Source organism: Medicago truncatula, chromosome 1 (genome assembly GCF_003473485.1).
Source record: "Medicago truncatula cultivar Jemalong A17 chromosome 1, MtrunA17r5.0-ANR, whole genome shotgun sequence".
Lineage (NCBI taxonomy): Eukaryota > Viridiplantae > Streptophyta > Magnoliopsida > Fabales > Fabaceae > Medicago > Medicago truncatula.
The window spans coordinates 442,146-454,282 of record NC_053042.1 but is presented as its reverse complement, the minus strand read 5'-3'; the positions used below and the strand labels follow the sequence as shown (position 1 = coordinate 454,282).

The 12,137-nt window shown below is 35.7% G+C and overlaps 2 pseudogenes; one reads left to right on the top strand and one right to left on the bottom strand.

Annotated features, from left to right (window-relative positions):
- Positions 1-338: 338 nt before the first annotated feature.
- Positions 339-6,904, bottom strand: LOC11423167 (helicase and polymerase-containing protein TEBICHI-like; annotated as a pseudogene).
- A 491-nt stretch (positions 6,905-7,395) lies between these two features.
- Positions 7,396-10,790, top strand: LOC112419118 (metal-nicotianamine transporter YSL3-like; annotated as a pseudogene).
- Positions 10,791-12,137: the final 1,347 nt, after the last annotated feature.

Here is a 12,137-nt window from a genome sequence, read left to right as displayed (position 1 = left end):
TCACACACAACTTTTGGCTTCAGGTACAAAAAGTGTATAAAGACCCACCTATATATATTAGAAATTTAACTTTTGATTAGTAGAACAGGAGTAATAAAAATCAAACTGAAGTTTAAGCAGTTTGATAAAAACTGTACATGGTTTTTACATATCATATTGTTTGGTGTTTGCACTTGTTTCAGCCATTAGAAACCTTAAATATAAAATTCACACAAAAAGACCAAGTTGTGCCAAATGAATGTTTAAGATGTCTCCCGCACATAGGTCCTTAGTGAATAAAAAATTGTTCAATACTACTTTTTTTCTCTCTCTAAATGTTTGATGTTCGAATATATAATTTATTTTGACATGTGCGATGACTGGTATAAAAACGCAATAAGATTTAAAGTAACACCAGACTTGACATCACTTTTCTCTAAGTGTACTATAGTTTCGTAGGATCTTACCAATGGGATTTCTATTTCCATAAGCACTTCTACAAGTTTCTCAGAAACAAGCAATTTCCAAAGAACAGAACATAATGCTCGTGTTTGAGCAACCCGACGGCAGCAACCATCCATTATGAGCAGCTTTTCGCATCTGATTCCTCCACCTGCCACACTGATTAGCTGCTTCTGCATCCTCAGGGGATAATCTTTTCTTAACCTCCTAAAATACCAAATGTGATTGTTAATATTAGTACACTCAACTATCAAATCATCACAAATTGAAACCAAAGTTAAGCATGTGTGTACACCTATGATGTACGCAGTGCAGTACAATACAACTAGTTATGTTACCTTATCTAGGTTTGGACTAGAGCTGCTCTCTTCATCAGGCAAAAGAATCCAAGCCACAATGCACATGTCAATTGCATCTTTAACATGGATTGGGGGCAATAATATGTAGGAATTGTCTACAACTTCAAGGTGCATATTTTTATCGATTGTGTCCAACGAACCAAACCTCTGAACAGAAACTGATGGTTTTTTTAGCACCTGAATCTGAACCTTCAAATTCCAGGTGAACTTTCTCACTTCTTTTTTCTCTATTATTTTGCTAATCCTGCTCCATCTATGCATGGAATCTTGCTTAGAATTAGATGATGAAACTCTCTGCTTAGAACTGCATGCAGTCAAAGAAAAACTGTCGTCTTTTCTATTTTCAGACAACAGAATATCCCTGGGAAGATTAATGTAGTACATGGGAGAATTTTCCCAACAGATGGCAATCCCATGTATTTCAAAAGGGGCAGCAGAGTGCAATTCCAATCGTTTGATGCAATGGATGTCAAGCCCACCAGGGCTACTAACTGCATTAATGGGACCTTTTCGGCTGGTGTTAATCATGTTACCACTAGCCAAATTCCCCCTATGATTTTGTTCCCCTGTACCTTGAGCATGGCATCCATTATGCATAATTGACTTATCGTTTTGTTTCTGTAGATGAACAGAGAGGGTGGTAACATCAGGAATTTTGGCAGGACCAAAAGCCATACTGGGCTCATTTATTGTAGGTACTACAACTGGAACAGTAGACAAACTATGTGGCTTCATGCTGTCTGATTTTCCTTCTACAGAAACTAGAGCACTTCTGTCGGATGATTTAATCAAGTCCTTTTCTTTTTCTAAAGCAGCTACATTAGAGTTACCAATGTGATTTGCATCAATAAAGCTATGACTAGTGTCAGCTGTGTCACTTCCAGAGGAAATTCCAACTTCTTTCCTGATAGAATTGCATAAAGCAGTGGATATGGGTGGAGCGAATTGTGGGACATCGTATCCGAGTGACTTACAGGCTGAGAAAGCAGCAATCCTTGCTTCTTCAGCTTTATCCAGAACAATCTTGCGAGCACCATTCTTTATCTTCTTTGCTACACCGAATTGTAAGCTCCTTTGTGCAGAACCTTCCAAATTAAAAGATTGGCATAACAAATTTAGTTGATGAAATAAAGAGTTAAAGACAAAAACGTAAAATGAACATGGAAAAACTAGAAGTATAATGCACTAATATTGACATTTCACCTAAAAGCGTCCTCAAGAAAACAGTGGCAAAAATTGTAACATAAAGAATATGCTGATCCAATATTTTAGCTCCACATTTACATATATAGTTTCAAGGAGTAAAACAGGGATATAATTTCAACCGTTTTTGCTAAATAAAATTGTTAAACTGATTACTGACAATTTTCGCACATTACCTTCTGTGCCCCATGATGAAGATTCAAAAAGTGCTTTTACTAGTTCAGGAATGGATGCTTCAGCAATTGCAAGAGGTGTGCGTAAACCTGCTTTATAGAGTGCTCTTGCTCGAGAGCCCTGCGAATTGAATGGAAGAAACAGGGGAACAGAGTGAGTACTTCAACACCAACAACAACAACAAAACACAAGTTATCTGAAGTATGTAAAACTGACATGGAACTTCGGCTACTTACTTTAACATAGGGAATGGTGGTAAGCTCAACAACTTCTGCTCTAACTCCAAATGATACACGATTCTAAAACTTAGCGACTAAGCCTTCAAAATCATGCCACCCCAGCCTTTCACAGAACACAGCAACCATAGATGCAAACCGACCAGCATTTTCTTGCAAACCTTGAACCATTCCTCTGGCAACTTTAAATGTTTCACAAACCTCACCCACAGGAGTTTCCTTCATCAAATCACATTTATTCATAAAATGATATTAGCTCTGATGAAAATTTAAAGATAAGATGGAAAATAGAAAAGACAGATAAAGAACACAGAAGCATAATTAACTAATAAAACGCTTTCTGAAATTTTCAGTGGTTAGACAAGCAAAGAGATTGGAAAGTTGTGTTAATGCTATTTCCTTGTTTGTGGTCGTTGTCCTATGACTTTTAACAAAGAAGAATTTTGTATCATCTTCTGTTTTTTTTTCTCATTCCTTGTTTATGGTTGTCGTCCTGTGACTTTTAACCAACAAGTATTTCATACCACCCTTCTATTTTTTCTTATTAATATTCTTTTTAATAAAAATATCATTCATTGACAAAAACTTGCAGGAGAGATATCTGCGTCCATATACTAGAGAAAAGCACCTGCACTAAAAGCGATAAAATGAGAGCAACATAGAATCTTCTACAGACACGAAGTGTTTGATCATCCGAGTTAACTATTCCACTGGACATCCCATGTTGATTTTGTCGTTTATTGTTCGACCATCTTGACTTGTTTGAACCCACTGGTACACCATGTGCCATACGCATCAAAAACGGTTCTGTAACACCTACTCGATTTCCAACTGACTGCAAACATAATACAATTACAATTAACAATATTTACAAATGTGTCAAGATTATATGACTATTTCAAATCTACAGACATAAAAGACTCAACAATCGATATCTATAGAGGTGGTATGACAATTCAATCGTACGCTTTTTATGTACCGGTGAATCTACCGATACATACATCTTTCTACTGAAAAACTTGGTTTCTTATAAATTAATTTCTTCCAAAATAATATTGGTGTATCATGTACGCAACATAAAATAGGTGAAAGTAAACATGCGGTGAACTCTAAGAAGGTTTAATAACATTGTTGGCTGAAAAATAAGATCGGGGAAATTTATTTTAACCTGATCAAGAGGAGACAATTTCACAAAACGCTCATAGTACGATTCCCAATCTGGCTCAACATCAACATTAATTGGTGTCACCAAGTAAACCAAATGCAAGTCAGATGCAAGGACAAATCCTTCCCTTTCCCTTGAAAGATCAGCCAACACAATCTACAAAATCAACCATTGTGTGGATTAATGTCAATCACAACAGGATTATACTACCTAATGTTGTTTAGCATAATTCAAACCAATACTGTAGAAAATGCTTGTACAGAAATAAAACCAAAGCTGACTAAAAAGAACAAATGCCATGAATAAAAGTATAGACAGAAACATTTACAAGTGATTCTTCCGGACAGAGAGAACTGCCAAAAGATGCACGTCCAAGAGGTGTGGTGCTGTAGAGTTTAGTGTCTTCATTCCATTCAAGAAATTTTCTTTGGCACAACCATCTTAGAGATTCTTGAGCAGATTTTATCACGTCCAGAAATGGTTTTGTGGAGTTCAAAAGAGTACATCTTACATACCGGTGAATGTCATTGGTCGTTTGAACTATTCCTCCAGCAACCACTTCTAAGATTGCATGAATCATCCCATTTAAATCTTCTGATAAACAGGAATGTAACGGTGGACAACTTTCATTCAGAAGTCCCATAACTTTTTTTAGCTCTTGTGGTTTGCAGATGACTACCTACGCAAATCAGCAAAACATTTGACTCACCTAATTAATTAAAATGAAAGACTACAGTCAAAGCCACGTAGACATGCCAAAATAAATCATGATATCAATGTAAAATGAAAGAGAAAGAAAAACACAACATATGATAAGTACAACCAAGGGTCAATGAAAAAAACAAAAATAGTAGTCAATAAATAGTATACCAAAGCATAGAAACTCTCAACAATCAATCAACATTCAGCACAACAACCTATAAAAACCACACATAGACTAATGTATAATAGTTGAGGATATAACAGAAAAAGTCATACACTTTCTCCTTTTGTATCGATTCAAGTTCGACCAGCACGACCCGCCATCTGCATGTACCTCGTCCCATCAATAAAATCACAACCAATTCTAGGTTGGCGGAAAATTACCCTCCTAGCTGGTGGATTAACTCCGGCTGCTAAGGTGGATGTGGCAGTTAAGACGCGTAAAAGGTCTTTTCGATAACAAGTTTCAACAATCTCTCGTTCCTCAACCTATTAGAATTCAGAACAGTTAAAAACGGGCTAACCATAAAGGTAGGTAAAATAAACCTAGCATTTCCATTGAGATCAAATATGAACTTCTACTCCAAAATATAAGTCTAGTAACAATGTTGACGGAAACCATAATACCAAAAGAATGGAACTACCGTAAGGCCGGCATGGTGAAATGCAACACCAGCTGGAAAAGTTTCTTCAAGTACTGGGTCCAACCCAGCAGGGCACTTTCTCAAGGAGTTAATAGCAGAAGTAATATCAGCAAACTCACAATTATTCTCATTAATATCAACAGTAAAGCTTTTAAGGAACTTCGCAACATGTCTTCCAGTTGATTCACAACCCTTACGGCTAGAGCAAAATATTAACACTGATTGTCCCTCTTGAACAACCTGAAAAAATATCAATTGTTCATCTTGAAAAATTACAAGGTGTAGAAAATGTGACTGTGACTTCAAATTGCGTACCTCGTTACATAGTTCAACAACGTGGTCTGGATCCTTGCCACCAAGGTCAGCTCCTTTTGGAATTGTCCTAGAAAGTTCCATACTCTTGTTATAAATGGAATTACCAACTTTAATATATTCTTCTAAAGGAACTGGTCGGAACTCTGTCTGGTATAGTGCTGCCTTGATACAATTTGAGGATGCTAGCAACGTACTCTTCTATTCATTGAAATTCAAATCGATTCCACTAAATCATGCAAACACCACGTAAATTTGGTGGAACCAAATTAAATTTCAGCCAATAAAAGTGTGTTAGGAAGAGTGTGTTGCTAGCATAATTCTAATGTCCATAAATTCTATTAGTTGCTATCCTAATGCCTAAGGAAATGAAATCTGTCCAAGTAACAAAAAATATGAAAAACAGTTGCCAAATAAAGAGGAAATAAATCTATGTATATACAAATAAAATGCCATAACAGAAAACCTTCCTATAAAACAACATAAAATGATCATCAGAAAAACCAGTTTTAAACGTGGTGTTGTCAAATGTACTAAAAATAAATAGTCATCCATTTGAAATATAAAATGATCAGAGATAGCAAGTTATTGCATAAGACACCAGACTTTAAAAGAAGAGCATGCATAAAAAATTATTATGCACCAAGATACACACATCATATTCTCATTATTGATATTCTTAGAATGAACATAACATGTTGTTCTCTTCTTCAAATCAAGGTGCTCATTATTTGTTATCAACATAACATGAAGTTGATCTAAGAATGAACATATTTCATTAAGATCCAATTTAACTTAGATATAAGGATATTATTGATGGCTGCGCTTAGATATAATGGTCAAATGGAATTGTTTCAGGTGTTGAACTCCATTGAGCAGATTATGGTTTAAATATTATTTCAGTTCAGCTCAGTCACTAGGCTAATACATGTTGTTTTTACTATTCGAATAGGGAAATCACATTTAAATAATATCGGACCGATTAAAATTAGTAATACAAAATTCAGTTCATTTTGTATATGCGTACTATATGATCACACTTATGAGTATCACCTATATCTTTAAAGTGTTTCTAGACTAGTGTTACATCAATTCAAAGCTCAGTTTTCAAATCATCCACGGACTGAACTTGAAATCCTAGATTAGTGGTAATCTCCGTTCGCCACAACGAAGAGATAATGTGGTTAATCTCCGTCCGTTCGCCACAACGAAGAGATAATGTGGTAATCTCCGTTTGCCACAACGAAGAGATAATGTGGTTAATCTCCGTTCGCCACAACGAAGAGATAATGTGGTAATCTCCGTTCACCACAACGAAGAGATAATGTGGTTTATGTACAAATAGTGAAAAGAGATAATTGATCTTAGTCATGTTGAAATGGTTGTTTTTATTTATTCATTTGAACATGTGGTTGTAGAACTTTATATATGACTAATCATTGGTTCATGCTAAGGGTTTTTGTCGAATAGTATGAGTTTTTGTCGAATAGTATTGACGTGGATATTGCAAGTATTTTTTTTGGGCATGAATGAGTTTCCAAATGATGAAATTTTTAGTTTAAAAATTGTTTGGGTAAAGACCGGTGAAATTTTCACCTATCCATTATGTCCACTTTGTTTGTCATGCTCTCATTGAATTATTGTGACTCACCATTTCTTTGGTTTCATTTCTTTTCACAGATTGCAAATGATTAATCTCATAGAGTTTTCATGTCTACCAAAAACATCTATGCCTTGCGGTAGACCTCTATCTTGACCAATTTTGTGATTTACTTATGATGTAACTATTGAGATAATGAATGTTCTTTTCTTTAAAGTCTATATATAAATAATGAGATAGATTTTATATACTTTGTGATAATAAACTTGTATTTTGAAATGTCCTGAAATTTTGTGAGTCATTACCAAAATTTCAGTATTTTAGAAACGTGCAAGTGTTATAGTTTATTAGGCTTGTCAGGCTAAATATATCATGAGTTAGTGTTAGCCTGTGCGCCGGTCATGGCCTGAAATTGGGTCGTGACAACAGTACATCATCTACGCATGTAAATACATCGTGTCATCTAGATATACTCATCCAATTGGGTAGAATTGATTCTGATATGTTTGGAGGACTAATAATATTTAATCTCTTTTCTTTGAAGGATTTGATAATTCCAATGGGCAGTGTAAGCAATGATGAGCAAGAACTTAAAGAGATTGAAATTTTGGAGAGAGATGACATAGAAAAGGTTGGAGATGAGTTAGAAGATGCAAGTAGAGTAGCACCATGGATGAAACAGATCACAATTAGAGGACTAATAGCAAGCATCCTTATTGGCATAGTTTATAGTGTGATTGTGATGAAGCTGAACCTCACAACTGGTCTAGTCCCTAATCTCAATGTTTCAGTAGCACTTCTTGGCTTTGTGTTCATCAAACTTTGGACTAAGATTCTTGAGAAAGCAAATATTGCTTCAACACCTTTCACTAGACAGGAAAATACCATAATTCAGACTTGTGCTGTTGCATGTTACAGTGCATCTTTTTGAGGTGAGTTTTTGTTTTATTTTCTATTCAATGTCTTTGTTTACAGTTTAAAATGAATTATTTTCTAAAAGAAGATTGCTTTTAATCCTCCAGTTCCTAGGGGAATGGATCCCTGGTAATCCGGAGTTCGGTCAGGAGATAAGTAAACTCTTGTCAGGATTAGTCCAGGGTTCGACCTTGGTTACTCCCGAGAAATTAAACCTTTAGTGAAGCTCATTAATTAACCACTTGAGTCAAACAACTTGCTTAAAAGTCATTATTTAATTTCTATTTTGTTTGTATAAATAAGAACTGCAAGTGGAACATTTCCCTTATTTTCTAAATTTTACTTGTTTATTTATAGGTGGTTTTGGATCTTACCTTTTGGGATTGAATAGGGCGACATATGAGCGAGTTGGGGGGGCTAGTACACCGGGGAATACTCCTGACACCAAGGAGCCTGGAATTAGCTGGATGACTGGCTTTCTCTTTGTTACTTACTTTGTTGGGCTGACAGCATTAATACCCTTTAGAAAGGTATTGGTTATGAATGAATCTGGATTTTGTGCGGTCAAATTACAATTACTTTACGATTTTGAGCAAACAGCTAATTTTTGCAGTCTACGATTGACAAAATTACAGTCAAAATTTCCTACAATCACTACATTATTCAGTGGAACTAACTTGAATATTCAAGTAGCAAACAATATTCAGTTTAAGATGAATTGGGTTTAGACTAACTGGAATATTGTTTGCTATGTTATTTAACAGATGATGATAATAGACTCTAAATTACCTTATCCAAGTGGAACTGCTACAGGTGTTCTTATTAATGGATTCCATACTCCTAAAGGAAATGTCATGGCCAAGTATGATTATGAAACCAATTATGTTTATGTTATTTGAACTCTATTTGTTATTTCAAGATGAAAACATATAAAACTAATTTGGCATCTTTCACAGGAAGCAGGTTAAGGGTTTCATGCAATTCTTCTCATTCAGTTTGCTTTGGTCTTTCTTCCAATGGTTCTATGCGGGTGATGGCCAATGCGAATTTGCTCAGTTTCCTACTTTCGGGTTGAAAGCGTGGAAAAACACGTGTGCGCTTTGATTCCATTTCTCTCTTTTTTTAATAAGTAAATGTTAGTATATGAGTTGTAATGTTAGTATTTTCTCTGTAGCCTGAGTTTGAACCGGTCCTTTAACTTCAATTGCTTTAACTCTCTTTTATGTTTTATGAATCTGACAAGAATGTTTGATATTTTTTTGCAGATTTTACTTTGATTTCAGCATGACATATGTTGGAGCAGGAATGATCTGTTCTCACCTTGTCAATTTATCGTTGCTTTTTGGTGCTGTGGTTTCATGGGGCATTATGTGGCCGTTGATCAGAGTACTAAAAGGAAATTGGTTCCCTGAAAGTTTACCAGAGAGTAGCATGAAGAGTCTTAATGGTTATAAGGTATTTGATTGAACAAAAATTGAAGGACACACTATTAGTACTACTTTGATTTGAGTGTGTGTTTTTTTCTTCCATTTTAAGCCTTAACTTTCCTTTATTTTCATGATGCAGGTTTTTATTTCCATTGCATTAATCCTTGGAGATGGACTGTACAATTTTATCAAAATTATATATTTTAGTGCCTTAAATTTTCAGGCCTGCGTGAAAATGAGGAATCACAATGCAGGTAAATAACCGGCCTTTAATCACTTATTGCAGTTCATGGGTTATGTAATTTTCAAGTTTGACAGTTTTATCGGCCATGGCGGATTGTGCTGACATGCTTTTGGACAACCACCTTGGCCAATCCATGAAGCATGGCAGTGTGTGTTTTTATGGCGTCTTTTTGTCTTTCTGCCATCCACAATCGATAACACTAAATTTAGGCTTTAATAATGCTTTTCTGCCTTACTAATTACCACTCTAGAAGCCTATATTCAAATACACTATACTACCATATCAATAGAAAAAGTAATTGATTTATATCCAATGAAATTAGTATATGAATAGTTGTTCTATGTTAGACCTCATATGCCTAGTTCTCTAATTATTTGACAAAACTAAATCTAATATAGATATTTTTTTACTAGAGGTTCAATCACAGATAATAACCAGAACCAGACTCTAGACGATCTTACACGTGATGAATTCTTTATAAAAGAAAGCATTCCGATATGGTTAGCATGTGTAGGGTATGCAGTGCTCACTGTAATATCCATCATTGTTATCCCTTTAATCTTCCCCCAAGTGAAGTGGTACTTTGTGGTGGTAGCTTATCTCCTAGCACCAATTCTTGGCTTCTGCAATGCTTATGGTGCCGGCTTAACCGACATGAACATGTCCTATAACTATGGAAAAGTAGCACTTTTCATTCTTGCATCCCTAGGAGGAAACAGTAATGGTGTTGTTTCTGAACTTGTAGCATGTGGGCTAATAAAATCACTGGCTTCAACTTCATCTGACTTAACGCATGATTTCAGAACTGGTTATTTAACTCTAACTTCACCGAGATCAATGCTTGTGACACAAGCAATTGGTACGGCAATAGGTTGTGTTATAGCACCACTCACATTCTTTATTTTCTACAATACATATGATGTTGGAAACCCTAATGGTGAATATAAAGCACCTTATGCTATCATATATAGAAACATGGCAATTTTTGGTGTTGAAGGGTTTTCAGCACTACCAAGCCATTGCTTGCAATTCTGTTGTGGGTTTTTTGCATTTGCTTTGTTGGCTAACTTGTTGAGCGATTTGAACCCTAAAAACATAGGGAAGTGGGTCCCACTTCCAATGGCAATGGCTGTACCTTTTGTTGTAGGTGCTTACTTTGCCATTGACATGTGTGTGGGGAGTTTGGTAGTGTTTGTTTGGAGTTGGATGAAAAACAAGGAAGCAGGTTTGATGATTCCAGCTGTTGCTTCTGGTTTGATTTGTGGAGATGGGATATGGGTTCTTCCTTCATCTCTTCTTGCTTGGTTTAAGATTCATCCACCAATTTGTATGAACTTCGTTGCAAATAATTAGAAGTTCTCTAGCAGATCTTTAGAGGAAATAGGTGTAGTCAAATTTAGTTGTCACTATTTCTTAGTGCTTTAGTTCATAAAGATCTTTTCTTTCTTCTTTCTTTTTGAGTAGTTTAAAAATATCTTAGTCAGAGAAGAATTTAGTTCTTATTTGAGATGACTTGGGGACAATAAGCGCAAAGATGTTGTGGTTGGGTAGCTCAATTGGCTTGAAACGAGGGATTAAAGGAGTTGAGAAGTTCAAGGTTCAGGATTCAAGTCTTGATAAGGAGAAAAAATACTAACATACTGACATTTTGTCGTTTATAAAAAAAGTGTAAGGATGTTTCATTTTGTCATTTAGAAAAAAAGTGTAAGGATGTTTTGACGGTTGACGTTGAATTGGTGTAAATAGCTGTTTTCTCAATTTTATTGATTTTGTTTTACAAAAGCAATTCTTTAATTTATTAAATTCAACAGTGCTTTGTTATAATATATAAAAAAAAAATTAAAATAAATATGTGTGCATTTATAAGCTGGTATTTAACAAGGTAATACTAAAATCTTACAGTAAGAACTTATTCCGTAACATGTAAAGGGGTACATAGGACCAGGGAAACCATTGTCGAGTTCATATTTAAATCGGCCACTAATTAATCCCTCAGAAAAATGTAATACTAAATTAAATGGAGGTTTGGGGGTTAGGGACATAAGGATGGTGAACTTGAGCTTGTTGGCAAAGTGGAGATGGAGATTGCTCCATGATGACGATGCATTGTGGAAGGAGGTTCTTATCGGAAAATATGGCCCGAATGTCTCTAATTTAATGGAGGAGGGGATGGGAAGTTGGCCTCGTTGCTCATCCAAATGGTGGAAGGATATTGTAAATTTGGAGGTGGAAGTCGAAAATAATTGGTTTAATTCGGAAGTCAGACAGTAGGCAATGGAGGAGGAACTAGCTTTTGGAAGGTTCCGTGGAGGGATTTCAAACCAAAAAGAAGGAAAAGTTTGTGATTTCCATTTTCCGGGGTATAGAGGAGGGTGGTTAAGGGTGGCTGTTTATATGGCGGAGAAATTTATTTGTGCGGGAGGAGGAACTTCTCATTAGTTTGTTGAAAGATTTGGAAGGTCATAGGTGGAATAATTTTGAGGATAGATGGGATTGGAAGTTGGAGGAGGGTGGTAAGTTTTCGGTTAAGTCGTCCTACAAGAACCTTGAAGATTTGTTGATCCTTGAGGATAAATGGAGCGATGGAGAGAAGAAGGTTTTTGGGAATACATGGAAAAGCATGGCGCCATCAAAAGTTGTGGCTTTTTCTTGGAAGCTTTTGCTTGATCGTATTCCATCCAAATGGAATCTTAAATGGAGGAATGTTTTACCTCC